Source organism: Lepus europaeus, chromosome 2 (genome assembly GCF_033115175.1).
Source record: "Lepus europaeus isolate LE1 chromosome 2, mLepTim1.pri, whole genome shotgun sequence".
Lineage (NCBI taxonomy): Eukaryota > Metazoa > Chordata > Mammalia > Lagomorpha > Leporidae > Lepus > Lepus europaeus.
In genome coordinates, this window is record NC_084828.1 from 104,211,729 (window position 1) to 104,227,557 (window position 15,829).

At 37.5% G+C, this 15,829-nt stretch overlaps 1 protein-coding gene across 1 annotated transcript in view; it reads right to left on the reverse strand.

Moving 5' to 3' along the window:
* Window positions 1–15,829, reverse strand: part of NAALADL2 (N-acetylated alpha-linked acidic dipeptidase like 2) — a 1,471,888-nt gene that overhangs the window by 7,954 nt on the left and 1,448,105 nt on the right. The window lies entirely within an intron of this gene.

Here is a 15,829-nt window from a genome sequence, read left to right on the forward strand (position 1 = left end):
TTCAAACACACAAAATATAAGAAGTACAGACTTAAATACTAATTGACTATTGGGTGATACTAATGAATTGTTGATATTTTAGGTATCATCATTTTGTGTTCTAAAAGTAACCTTCTCTTCTGCAAATACATACAGTAATGTTTATAAATAAAATGTCATTACACCTAGAATTTGCTTCAAAAAATTTAAAGGCACCAAGGAGGATGAAGTAGTAACATGGAATATGATTGACCACTAGTGAATAATTGTTGAACCTGAGTGATGGAATCCCTTATACTATTCTCTTTTCTTTTGTATGTATTTGGCATTTAGAATACTATCTTCTTACAAATATGTTGTGTATAATGCTAAGATGATGCCTGGTATCTTAGCTGAATTATTGAAAAGGGGGAATTTGGTTGGGAAAGTGTATAACAGTCATTTTAATTAAACTTATCCATAAATAGAGACATATTTCAGCAGAAAGTGATAGATTACCTAATTAGTGGTTTATTCTCAACCCAGGTTAGGTGAAGTAGTCAATGCTCCATGGTATATGTAAGAGGTAGATATGTAAATAATTGAATTCCTTTGCATAATGAACTTACATAGAGCACAGGGGCTCTGCAGGCCATAGGTGAACAAAAAGAGCAGGATTTAACTGCTTTGACAATAGGGAAGAATCCACTTGCCTCATCATCTGTTGATTTGGCTACCTGGCCTGGGAAATGTACAATCTATGTCCATACATATAATTGCAGCAAGCCACTTTTCCAGGTGAAGAAGACGTCAAGTGGCAATAAGGTACACATATGATAAATATGAAGCTGCTTTATTAAACAACTTGAGGAAATATGAAGAACTTTGTACTCAGAAAATCTTTGTTCTTCTTCCCAAAATACAACAATTTAAATAAGAGTTTTCTCCCACTTCCAAGATGGCAGAATAGGGAAAAGACATGCTGATTCTGAGCACACGAAGGTAACAGAAGAAACGAAGAGGAACTGCATTCCCAGAGGACAGCTGGAGAAAAGTTTGCAGTGGAAATTCTACAAAAGGAAGAGAGACACTGTGGAGCAGCAGGGGCATCACAATCACGCAGCAATTAGCAGGTAACCACTGGTGACTCAAAGAGCCAGAAGCTGGAGAAGCCATATTCTTGGAGCAAGGCACCCAATCAACAGCAGGGAGGAAATGTCTTCTTAATAAGGGAAATAGAGGCTGTAGCAGTCCACATGTGACTTGGGGATTTCATTGGAGGGATAACTCTATGGTCCCCACTGACTTTGAGTCTGCCTTGTATTTGACAGGGGGCAGGGCACCCACTTAGATCTGAGAATCTCCCATCTCCCTCTCAATCTATCATGGTGCCTGGACTCAACTTGCCAAGTTAGAGCACTGATCAACCACTACTTGTTAGGCAGATGGCATTGGAAACACCATGGCTCTGAGGCCGGCGCTGTGGCGCACTAGGTTAATCCTCTGCCTGTGGCGCTGGCATCCCATATGGGCGCCGGCTTCTAGTACCGGTTGGGGCGCCGGATTCTGTCCCGGTTGCCCCTCTTCCAGGCCAGCTCTCTGCTGTGGCCAGGGAGTGCAGTGGAGGATGGCCCAAGTGCTTGGGCCCTGCACCCCATGGGAGACTAGGAGGAAGCACCTGGCTCCTGGCTTCGGATCCGCGCAGCACGCAGGCCGTGGCAGCCATTTGGGGGGTGAACCAACAGAAGGAAGATCTTTCTCTCTGTCTCTCTCTCTCACTGTCTGTAACTCTACCTGTCAGATAAACAAATAAAAATCTTAAAAATAAAATAAAAAAAAAAAAGAAAAAAAGAACACCATGGCTCTTTGAGTGGTTGAGGGAGGCTTGTGGGGCTGAGAATGGATCCCCTCCTCCCTGTGATTGTGGGAGACCCGCATTCTTTCATAAAGAAAAAAAAAATCTCCCAAAGTAGGCATAGAAGAACATATCTCAAAATTATAAAGTCTATATATGAAAAACCAACTGACAATATCATACAGAATGATACTAAGATCTGGAATAAGATAAGGATGTCCACTTTCATATGTGTGTGCCCTAGATGACTTCTTTCATCAGTGTTTTCTAATTTTCATTGCAGAGATTTTTCCCTTCTTTGGTTAAACATTCAATATAGTACTGGAAGTATTAGCAAAATCAATAATGGGGGAGAAAGAAATAAAGGGCATCAAAATTGAAAAGGAAGAAGTCAAAATACACCTATTTGTAGATGACATGATGTTGAATATAGCAAAACCTAAATTTTCCATCAAAAAGCTGTCAGAACTGATAAAGTAATTTAGTAAAGTTGAAGTTTACAAAATCAACAAACAAAAATCAGTGGTTTCTAGTCCCGGTTGGGGCACCGGATTCTGTCCCGGTTGCTCCTTTTCCAGGCCAGCTCTCTGCTGTGGCCCAGGAAGGCAGTGGAGGATGGCCCAAGTGCTTGGGCCCTGCACCCGCATGGGAAACCAGGAGAGGCACCTGGCTCCTGGCTTTGGATCGGCGTAGCTTTGGCAGTAGCAGCCATTTGGGGGGTGAACCAACGGAAGGAAGACCTTTCTCTCTGTCTGTCTCTCTCTCTCTCCCTAACTCTGCCTGTCAAAAAAAAAAAAAAAATCAGTGCTTTCTTTATAGAGAAATCAAGAAATAAATTGCATTCACATAGCAACAAAAAAATCAAGTATTTAGGAATAAGTTTAACCAAAGAAGGGAAAAATCTCTGCAATGAAAATTAGAAAACACTGATGAAAGAAGTCATCTAGGGCACACACACACACACAAATGGAAAACTATTCCTTGTTTATGGATTGGAAGAATTCTTATCATTAAAATATCTATACTACCTAAACTAGTCTACAAATTCAATGCAGTCCCCATCAGTATGCCAGTGACATTCCTGACAGAATTAGAAAAAAACACTCCTCAAACTTATATGGAATCACAGAAGGCCCAGAATATCCAAAGGGATCCTCTGAAAAAAAGTCAGACTGGAGGCATCACAATCACTAATTTCAAAGCTATAGAAAGCTATAGGAGGTGCTGGCACTGTGACATAGTGGGTTAAGCATCTGCCTGTGGTGCCTGCATCCCATATAGGCAGGGGTTTGAGTCCCAGCTGCTCCACTTCCAATTCAGCTCCCTGCTGATGGCCTGGGAAAGAAACAGAGGGTGCCCCAAGTTCTTGGGCCCCTGCACTGGCGTGGAAGACCAGGAAGAAGCTCCTGGCTCCTGGCTTCGGATTGGCTCAGCACCTACCATTGTAGCCATTTGGGGAGTGAACCAGTGGATAGAAGACTTCTGCCTGTAATTCTGCCTCTCAAATAAATAAATAAATCTTAAAAAAAAAAGAAAGCTAGAGTAATTAAAACAGCACAATACTAGCATAAGATCAACACCTAGATCTAGGGAACAGAAGAAAGGACCCAGAAATTAAACCCAAAATTAACCCCTATACAGTCAACGGATTTTTTTACAAAAGTGCCCAAACCACACATTGGAGAAAGTATAATATATTCAATAAATGGTTCTAGAAAAATTAGGTGTATACATGTAGAAGAATGAAACTGGATCTCTATGTATCATCATATACAAAAATCAATTTAAAATGGATCACATTGATATGAGACTTGATGTGGATTATGGTATAGTAATTTATAGTAATTACCATGCATTTGCTGTGACCCTGAGAATATAACATATTAGTAAATACCTTTTAAAAAAAAAGTACTCTATGTAGGAATCTTATACCTTTTTACCATAAAAAGCTAAATTAGTATAATTAAAATTTAATTATATTTCATAATATTTATAATGTCAAATACTCTCTCTTTATCAGTTTCAGGTTTAATATGAGTCATTTCATGGGAAATATATTTCTAGAATTTAATATTGCAATAGACATTTCCAAAATGTTTACTAAATATTTCCATTCCTTAATTATATATTCCTTAGCATGATAAAAAAAACCAACAAAATCCTGTTATAACCACAGTTATCAATGTCTTCTCCTTAAATAAGTTGTACACTGCAATTAGTATATTATGCAGAGTATGTTTACAAATTCTCAGGCCATTATAGTGACATTTCCACAATTTTAAAATTCAGATGCATAAAGTACATTACTATATAAACAGTATATATTATTAAATAATTATACATCATTAAAATTCAATTTAGTGTTAGGATGATATTAATAAAACATACTCATAATAGTTATGGGATTAATCTCTCAATGGCAATTCATGTAAGTAGGAGCTGTCACTAATACATTTATACAAAATTTTAGCCATATTTATCATAAAATATCTAGAAGAGATATAATGTAGAAGAGTAAAACTATATCTTAATCTGCCCATTTTTTCTAAAGCACAAGAAATACTATTTTTTAATATTAAACTGAAAATCGGAGCACATTCCTTCTTTTTTTTATTTTTTTGTTTTATTTTTTTGACAGGCAGAGTGGACAGTGAGAGAGAGAGACAGAGATAGAGGTCTTCCTTTGCTGTTGGTTCACCCTCTAATAGCTGTTGTGGCCGACGCACCACGCTTATCTGAAGCCAGGAGCCAGGTGTTTCTCCTGGTCTCCCATGCGGGTGCAGGGCCCAAGGACCTGGGCCATCCTCCACTGCACTCCCGGGCCACAGCAGAGAGCTGGACTGAAAGAGGGGCAACTGGGACAGAATCCAGTGCCCCGACAGGGACTAGAACCGGGTGTGCAGGAGGAGGATTAGCCTATTGAGCCACGGCGCCGGCACACATTCCTTCTTAAAGACCAACGCAATGGAGTCTAGAATATGCCAGTACTTGCTTTTCCTAAATAGTAAGCAAGATAGTAGCATGCTTTTATAATCACTGTAAATGAACCAAGTGAATAGAAATGGATATCTTTTTTGGAATGTAAAATTCTACAAGGAGTTAAACATATTTTCCATATGCTACATTATTCAAGTAGTAGGCTTGTGGCAAGTTATTATGTAAGGTAAACACTTAATTCATTTCTACCCAAGTTGGATACAAATCAGCATAAAACTACACATACAGAAGTTGTAGTTCAACCTAAGTGGCTAGGATTCCTTCATCCTAATTTTAAGAGAAATCTTCATTTGGATAGTTGTTGATACATCACACATTAGTTGATCTTTATTATAGTAGTAGAAATACATTTTTCTCCCCAACAGATTATATTATTTTAAAAACAAATTGTGGATTACAAAAATATCTTCTAACATTTTAATAAGAAAGGTCATTTATCCTATTGATCAGAAATAGCTCATCTTTTCTAATTTCTCTTTTGTATATTAAAAATGATTTAGCTTCCTGATCACACACAATGAATTTTGTTTTTGGAGATCTTTCTGAAAAACTAGCATTATATAATTTTACTTTTAATATTTGAATGGAAGACTGAAACAAAACACAATCTATGGTTTACAATTCATCACATATATTCCCATATATTTCTTAGTCTGAGAACACACTTAGTAAGTAAACCATTAACCCTAAGTATCCCAAAATCATATGTAGAAGAAAAACTATTTGCCATTTTTAATGTGTCTGTGCTTCATCCTTTTGAGATATTTCAATTAGATTGATTCTTCTGATTAAAGCTTCTAAAAAAAAATCTCTGAGTATTCTCACCAAACTGAACTCAGTCAGGTGGAGTTGAAACATTTCAATAGCACACAGTAGACTAAGAGTGCCCAAAGAAGTCTCTCATCACAATTATGCACCCATGATTTGAAGAATAGGGCAGTCTGGCAATCAACCAACAGCCACTCAAAAAGGCCATGTGTGCCAGGAAAATGTGGTGAAGGAAGCAAGAAAATAAATAATAAGGGTTTTCATGTCCAGATCTGCCCTTTACAAATGCAAACACTTGATATTCCCTAGTGAACCATTTGCTTCTCTTCCATACCACCTGCTTTAGTCTAATTCAGAAGTTTCCCCGCAGGGGGAAAAAAAAAAAAGTCTGTTAGACAGTTTTCATTCAATAAATCACCACCCTATTTGCATACACACAACATGGATCTCAGCATGGCATGAAGAGACATCAGACCTAATTAAAATATTATTTAATTGAAATCATTTTAGAAGTTATCGTGTTTAAAATAACATTAATTCACCCTTATGCCTATCTTCCTTCATCTGTAACAATTTGGATCTTATAAATGTAATTCATACAGTCATCCTGACCCACACACAACACAAAGAGACTACTAAAAGGAAAGTGTAATACATTATTGATGACACTAATGAAATTACAACACACATCACTCATTTTAATGGGTCTGTTTCAATGACACATCACGGTGACCAGGAAAGAACAGTGCCAAACTCAGAAACCTAATTAATAACTCCCAGCAGCATCACTGAAGGAGATGAAATACCTTTACTCTGCTGACAAATATTTTCCTTTCAACCAAGTAAGGCAAAAGAAACCTGGAGAAAAATGAATATTGAAACAAAGACATCTAAAATCTTCATGAGTCACTTCCAAATGAGTGAATTAGTGAATTGATGTTGGAAATGCTGAGTCTCTTTCAAATGTTCCTTCTAAACTCAACCAGGGGCACAAGATGCCACCCATTGTAAAACTGAATGAGCATTCATTGTACCACGTGCTGAGAAACTCCAAAATGAAATCACAGAAATAACAAGTCATATCTTTCAACGCTGACTGTGTTTACATGAAGAGTGCGCAGAGGAAAGGCCAGCTAGCCTCATTTTTTATAACTGTTAATTCTTTTAGGGATTATAACTACTATACTCCATAGTTAACAATGGATTGTTTTATTTAAATCATCATTAGAAGAGATTATTTGATTTGCATATTACATCCTTGAGAATTCACAAAATATATGACTACACCACTTATTGCAAATGTATCCTTTTAGCTAAATTTGAATTTGGCTTATCCTAGGAAAAACAAAATCAAAACTAATATCATTATTGATACTATTGTTAGGTAGGAAATCAGATATGAGCTTATGTGTGTGTGACAAAGGCCTAAAGAGAAGAAGATGTCTATGTCCAGCATATGCATCTGCATCTCAAAGTCATCCTGCCCTGCCCTCTCCTACCGGATAACCTGCCAGGTGGGGGTCCCCGCCCCTTCTGCCTGAAAACCTTCCAGATGCAGCCCAGTATCTGCATTTCAAACACCTTTCTCTGGATCCTAATTCTCCAGGGGATCTTGCTCACCCTTCCTCTAAACTCTGGAGGATGGTGCCAGCTAGCCTTCCTCCTGTCTGATACCTTCAGGGGAAAACTCAGATAGAAGTTTTTCTATTTACATCCAAAAAGCCCTTTGTTCCAAGAGGAGCAGAAGTGGGGAAGCAAGACCCATCTCCTGGACTGCGCTCATCCCTCTGCCTCTCTGCTGGGCCGCCCGCCAGACCTAGTCAGGTGTAATCTCTCCACTCAACCATGTAACCTTGCTCTTCCCCCGCCCCAGTCCAAGTGACTGTGCACTCTCCCTCAGGTTCTGACTGCAGAGGTGCCCATCCGTTCTTACTGATGTCCCTTCCCTAATAAACCTTGCTATTTTACCTCCCACTACTCTCTGTCTCACGCCAGAATTCTTTCTTGCGTGAAGACAAGAACCTTGCCATTCTCCAGTAACACTATCAAGCCTAAACTCACTCTCCAGATAATTGATAAAGAAAGATGCATGATAGGTTGTTTGCAAAAATGGCTACAATTATCCCCATTTCTGTATGCAGACTCCTTTATAATACATCTGTGTAGCTTATTCCACTGAGAGATAGAAGTTACTTCCATATCTGTTGAATTTGTTAAGATTTTAAGTTATACAAATATCATTCATTTCATATGTATAGATTTAGGAACATAGTGATACTTCCCACCATACCTTCCCTCCTGCCCATGCTCCCACTCTTCTTCCTCCTATTCCTACTCTTAATTTTTACAAAGATCTATTTTCAGTTTACTTTATAATGATAAGATTAACCCTACAGTAAGTAAAGAGTTCAACAAATAGTATGAGGAAAAAAAAACAAACTATTCCTCAACAGTAGAGACAAGAACTATAAATAATCACCAAGTCTCAAAATGTCAATTTCATTCCTATACATTATATTTTAGATATTCTATTAGTTATCACAGATCAGGGAAAACGTATGGTATTTGCGTTTTGGAGACTGGATAATTTCACTAAGTATAATGTTTTCCAATTACATTCATTTTATTACAAAATACAAGATTTCTTTTTTTTAACCTCTGAGTAGTATTCCATAGTATATATCTACCATAATTTCCTTATCCAGTTGATGAACATCTGAGTTGATTCCATATCTTAGCTATTGTGAACTGAGCTACAAACAATATGGGGGTGCCAGTAACTCTTTCATCTGCTGATTCCATTTCCCTTGATTGAATTCCCAGGAGTGGGATTGTTGGGTGATCTATTTTCAGATTTCTGAGGCATCTCCATATTGTCTTCCACAATGCCTGCAAGAGTTTGCATTACCACCAACAGTTAATTAGGGTACATTTTTCCCTACATCCTCACCAGCATTTATTGTTTGTTGATTTCTATGTGAGAGCCATTCTATCAGGGCAGTGGGGGGGATTTGCATTTCCCTGATGGCTAGTGATCCTGAGCATTTTTTTATCTGTCTGTTGGCCATTTGAATTCCCTCTTTTGAAATGCTTGTCCAAGTCCATTGCCCAATTCATAATTGGAATATTTGTTTAATGTTTATTGAGTTTCTTGGGCATCTCTTGAACTCTTGAGTATGGTTTGGCTTTTATACTTAATTTGATCAATAGAAAATTGCATAAGTAGTATGCTACTCAAAAGATTCTACCTGTTACATGTCTCTCCTCTTCATCTCTCTCTTTCTGTCTTTCTGGAAGTCTATCAAGTCACCATATGAGCATTACTATGTTAGCCTGTTGGAAGAAGACAAGACACATGGAGCAGAGAAGAGCTGATCACCTTAATGTAGGCAGGGAGGTGGCTAGCAAGGAGGAACTGGGATTGCCAGCCCCTTCCTACTGATCCATCTGAGCTGTAACCCCACTTGCACTGCCCCAACCCTTTGCCCCTGTCCATGCAAGAGAAAATTATGTTCTTGTGGTTTTGCCACTTACAACCAGCACTGCCTAAAAATATCCAACATGGCTGAAAGCTGCATCCCTGGAATGACCTTCAACCCATTATTAGGTCATTATAATAAAATTACCATGGTTGACACACCTATACCATTATGTACTTGATACCATGACATTTTGAAATTTTCCAAATTAAAGCAAGGACATGGGTAGCATTTGAATCCCAAACCAAACACAGCCCCTTCTGAATATTCAATTAAGCTCTAGCACAGACAGCACTCCCTTATGCCTCCAGTTCATATAAGGGATGGACACAACTTTCCTGGAGAGCTGCTCTCTCTTGAGCATTTCCATATGCCTTCCAGGGTATGTGCTTCCCATTTGCATGTAAATAAATCTTGTTTCTTTGCTGACCTTTACCTACATATCATCCTTAAAACATTTTCTTGCATCAGAGATAATAATCTGGACCAAGACACCCCACAATAAGCTAAGGACTTCTTTACTAGATAACACCCAATTTGTCAACAGAAGCACTGGGGATAGAATGTAAACATAGCCATGAGATACACTGGCCAGCTCAATCCAGATGAGAAGAATCACACATGTGAGTCCAGCCCAAGTGACCATATGAACGAATTAAGGACAAATTAAATAAATATAGTTATCATTTTAAGCTACTACAATGTGAGATGGTCTTCAATAAAGCATAGGGAAATTGATATAATTTGGTAGTGTTTTTCTTCCCTGTGAGAAAGAAAGGGTTTAAGTTGACATAGGCATCAATTCACTACTGTCTGTTCATACAATCAACAGAGTAAAATGTATAATATGGATCTGACAATCCCTTAAATGAGTAGTTAAATTCAGAAGACAGTGTTGAAATATCATGCCTAAATGGTCCTCATCAGATATATGGCATAAAGTTAGAATATTTCAGTCTCTAGTTTACAGAGAACTTTCCCAGGAGCACTAGCAGGGAGCTGGATTGGAAGTAGAGGAGCCAGGATATGGGATGCTGGCGCCACAGGCAGTGGCTTTACCACTATGCCACAGCACCAGCCCCTATGCTAGAATATTCTAGGATCATTCCCTCCTACCACATAGTACTCAAAAAGAAAAAGTATATTTCTGACTCAAATTCAATTCAAAACAGAGACAGCATTTAAAGGTTAATATAATTCTCAGAACTTTCTAGTATTTGGAGAAAATGGTGATGCTGTCCACCGTTTTTATTTATCACTCTCATATCACTGGTTTCTTATTTTCATTTCATCACTGCCATTTTTGTTCTATTTACCTCAAAGCGCATATGTGACCTACAATTCAAAATTGAGATAATTCCATTTTTATTTCTTAACTTAGAGCACATTGTCTCTTAGTGTTTTAGCTTCCCTTCAGCAAGTAGAACCTGTCACCCTCCAAGGACAATTTCATTTGAATAGATTATAGGCCCCTGACAATTAACATAAGGGTGCGTTTCCTTTAATCTTAAACCTCAAATATTTGCATTTGCTCTTTTCCTATTATTCTTTCCATACCTTCATTACATTTGGCAAACACTAATGCTCAGGCTACAAAACCAATAAAAAAAAAACAGGCAATTCAACTTTATTTTTTCATTGGCTTTCTCATTCCCCAAATCAGAAGAATGTGAATGATCTGTTTTGGAAAGGTCACTCTAAAGGCAAAAAATTTATAATGTAGGCTGTGTCTATTTAAATAAAGTAAGTAATTGAGCCAACATTGATTTTCCTGCTTTTTCTATTCAACAGCCTTTATTAAACGTCTAAGATGTGAAACTGACTGTGTTAGGTGTTCAGGAACAGAAAAAGACCTTTACACTCTATACTGGAACCCAAGCACTTAATGAATGAACTAAAATACTATTTTTAACCTTTCATCACATGATACATTTAAAATATTATATAGTTTTAAATTATGTAATTTTATATTTTATGAATTTTTTATTTTATTATATGTATATACGTGTGTACATAGAAAATGCTGGTTTGTCTTGTCCCTTTATGCCATATGCTCTTTTTAACTATGTAGTACAATGTCTATAAATATGGTACGTAGTCTCTACCACATGCTTAATGGTTTAGGAGTGAGCTCCAGGGGTAATTCCTGATAGTTTAACAGGTCATTTGATTCCAGCTGCCATGATATTAATTCAGGTAACACAGTTCAAGCTAAATACAAGTTAAGTCTTTAACCAAATGTATTATTTTGGAAGAAGGCAAATGACCAAATATTGGCAATTAAATTTGAAGGGAGATTTTCTGCAGGATTCTAAACTTGATTGCTTCCTGAATTTCTGAGAGAACCAATGAAAGCTAGTTCTTTCACTTCTCCAGAGTAATATGCAGGAAATGGAATGCCTGCACAGCGTCTTGAATGCAGATGCCATCTACTACCAAGTCTCATGTTAAAGCACCACACTGAATTGAAGGAGCGCCACAGCTGGTCCTACAAGATCCTTAATCACCAGCCCTACAAGGTTCTAATCACCAGACTCATGAGGTCATTTACTTCTGCAACAGATAACTTACTGATAATTGGTATTGTCTCCAGGGATTTCTTTTCATGGAATTCCAGGTTTCAGGCAGAATGCCACTCCCACTTGCATGCAGCCCCTAGGACAGACTGAAGCCACCTTGGTCATCATAAAAATTCCCTAAAGAGGGCCTGCTGTTGTGACACAGTGGCATTCCCATTTGAGTGCTAGCTGGATTCCTGCTTGTTCCACTTTTGATCTAGCTGCCTGCAGAGGAAGATAACCCAAGTATGTGGGTCTCTGCCACCTATGTAGGAGACTAAGAGACCCAGATGAAAGTCCTCGCTCCTGGCTTCAGGCAGGCCCTGCTCCAGCCTGAGTACCAGCCTCAAGCCCAGTTTTTGCAGACACTTGGGTAATGAAGGCTTGGATGGAAGATCTCTCTGATTCTCAAAATGCAAGTACTGGATAGGAAAGTTTCTACTTATCATGTTGAAAGCAATTATAAAAAAATTCTAAATGTTGAGTAAATGGCAGAAATCAGTTTTATACTTTGAGAAATCTGAAAGGAGACTCATTTCATTCTTAGTCTTAACCATGAGTATTGGAGGTTTGCAGCTGGTTCCCAGGTGCCTCATATAAAGTATATGTGCATGTAGTTAAACCGGTTTGAAACAAATCATGTCTAATTCAAGAATAAAATAAATGGATTTTTAAAAAGTATATATGAACTGTACACATAGTTTCTGTGAACTATATAGGAGTTTACAGAAGTTATAGAAGACATCAAGAACCGGGCAGTAACAGAGAAGTTGGGTGTCAGAGACCACTGCCAAGGTCCCTCTGTAGGAATAGTCAGTTTAGGATATTGATGTTTGAGACACTAACCACTGCCACCAATGCATTAAGAACAATCTTTTACCATGGTAGTATTGTGGCTTCTTAATAATTTTTTCAAATTTTTATTTCTTAAGTAAGCAAATAAACACAAAATCAATTCCATTGCCAATGGCAAGATCTTGATAAACAGAATGAATAATATTGAATTTCTCCTATATCTTTCCCATTAAAGTATTAGGATATGGCATCCAAGTGGCTGAGCTTATCTCACATGCTTGTACCCCAGCTCAGGTATAAAATATCTGAACTCATTCATCTTATGTTGGGAAAGATTAACCTGGCTTCTCTCTAAGCATACAGATGACTCCCCACCCCACCCTAATACAAGAAAGAGGTTCCTGGGACTGGCATTTCGGCATAGCCAATAAAGCTGATGCCTGTGAGGCCAGAATCCCATATTGTGTGCCACTTCCAACCCAGTTCTCTGTTAATGGCCTGGGAAAAGCAGCAGAAAACCAAATGTTTGGGCTCATGCCACCCATGTGGGAGACACAGATGAAATTCCTGGCTCTTAGCTTTAGCCTGGCTCTGACCTGGCCATTGGACCATCAGGGAAGTGAGACAGCAGATAGAAGATCTCTATCTATCTAGCCCTCTCTCTGTAGCATTGACTTTCAGATAAATAAGTAAATATTTTTTAAAAAGATATTCCTATATCAGGCATTCAAAAATAAATTTAAAAAAATCCAGCAAATATCCACTACACTAATAATGGGAAGGGAAACTGTTTCCAGTAGAATTATTTGAGGATTATTCTCTAGTTTTCTGTTTTATTGCACACCACTTTTTCCTTCCTTATTTTAAATGTTAGCAAGTGCTCAAAAATATTCTAGCAATGGTTATCAAATGTAATGTGCACAAGAACAACCTGAGAAACCTGGAAAGCCACTTAAGGGATTCAGATGCAATGATCTGAGATGCCTTACATGAGTCTGCAATTTCCCCTCTACTCCCTAACTTAAACCCATAGGGTAATATCCACTTACTTACGCTCTGTAATTACTCCAGTGAGTTTTAGATTCACCCAGACTTGTTATTTTGTTCCCAGACTAGTTCCTTTCAGTGACATGTAATTATATACAAAATTACATGATTTAAGTAACATTGTGCAAATAATGACACATTAAGTGTATAAGAAAGTGTTATTACTGTGACAATAAGCCAGAATGCTTTGGAAATACAAAGATTAATTGACAAAATAAAAGCATTGCTGAATTATTTGCAGAGGAATAATTGAAAAGATTATTTGCAAAGGGAAAGGAGTAAAACAGTGACAATGTAGGGGGAACATCTGCACTTGGGTTGGTTAGCAAGTGCCTATTTCTTGTGCCCAGGTGAGGAAATTGAAACTGGAAATCTTAGATGGTGCATCTTTTGTATGGTACAAATAATAAAGTAAATCTAGAATTCCAATCTCCAGAGTAATACTTAGAAAAGTTATTTTCTTGTGTCAAAATACTAGTAGTGACAACTGTTTTAGTTAAAATAGACTACTTTTTCAACCATCTGAACATCTACTAGTTTTGCTTGTGTCAGTAAAAAGAACATTTACCTTTTAAGAGTTTATGGTGAAAATATTACTCCTAAAAATGCCAAGCAAAGTAGATATTATCTTGAGTTCTGTTTCTCATGGACTTATACTTGTGGCTTGAAGTGCTAAATGGATCATGGACCTGGGGCTATTTCAGGTTCCAAAAGATAAAAGGTCAGTCAACATATTGACTCCTATTAACAGATCTTGTTTCATTTAATATTGTTTATCTTATTTTCTGGATAATAATAGGCTTCCTGAAAGAACAAGTGAATGTATAAACCAAGTTATCAAAATGAAGAGAGATCATTATAATTATTTCTAGGGTTAATTAAGTTATGGTAAAATTTTACATTGTAAATTTATGTTCTAATTTCCATGGTTTTTCTGTTTGTGAAATCTGAATTAGTTGAATAGCTGTTAAATTTCTCCTTTATAAAATGTTGTAGACTCTGTAGTCTAAAGCCTTTTAGGGAAACATCATTATATTCTTAGAATTTTATCTATGAACTATATGAAATCTGTTCTCTTTATATTAACAAAAATGATTAAAAAACATGCATATATACAGAATATGCAGAAAATGGCCAATTATATTATTAATTATAAAGAAAACAAATGCTATGTGTTTTCCATTAGTAATTTCCATGTATTTCATTGGTATTAATTAGCTCTATTGCAAGCTATAACTGTCACTGTCTAAAATACTACCAAGTATTTTAAGAAATTGTCTGTATTTAGTGGCCTCAGTTCTACTAATCTACATCCAGTTCTTTTTTGGAGCCTAATATTTAATATAAGCAAAAATAATTAATGCAGTTCTTAACTAGACCTAGGAACTGTGGCCCTAAATTGAGAGGAAGAAAAGTAATGGGTTCTTTGCACTAGACATCTTAATACAAGTCACCTTGACATTTTGTTCCATGCTTAATGAATGCTTTGGCAGATATATTAATCCAATATCCTGAAAACAACATCACTCAGTGAATTCTGAACCATTCAAAAGCCAGGACCTCCAGCAATAGAATATGTTCTCAGTCTAAATTACATAAACACTGGGTAGTCTGTGACATGATTCTTTAATTTCATAAAATACATTAAGATGATTAAATCTAGATGATACTTAGATTATAGAGCTTGATATTTTTCTACTTGAAGAGGACAGCCCCAAGAGACTCTACAATGTGGCAGAAACAGAAGAAAGTGGTAATAACCACTCTACTCTCATCATATTTAAGAAAATTTAGGGAAAATTTTAAACTAGATGTAGACAGAAATAAAAAAGTCATTATTTGACAGCTTATTTTCACCATGCATGTGCTAAGCATAAAATATGATGATGGGCCGGCGCCGTGGCTCAACAGGCTAATCCTCTGCCTAGTGGCGCCGGCACACCGGGTTCTAGTCCCGGTCGGGGTGCCAGATTCTGTCCTGGTTGCCTCTTTTCCCTGCCAGCTCTCTGCTATGGCCCGGGAGTGCAGTGGAGGATGGCCCAAGTCCTTGGGCCCTGCACCCGCCTGGGAGACCAGGACAAGCACCTGGCTCCTGGCTTCGGATCAGAGCAGTGTGCCAGCCGCAGTGCGCTGGCTGTGGCGGCCATTGGAGGGTAAACCAATGGTAAAAGAAGACCTTTCTCTCTGTCTCTCTCTCTCAATGTACACTCTGCCTGTCAAAAAAAAAAAAAAAAAAAAGATGATGATGATGATGTTGGATTAAAATAATTAGAAAAGGGATCTGAGGGAATTTTTGAGTTTTGAGTTAATTTACATGGAAAAGACTAGATGGTTTCAGACAACATAGTCTTCAGCATATTTGGCTAATATAA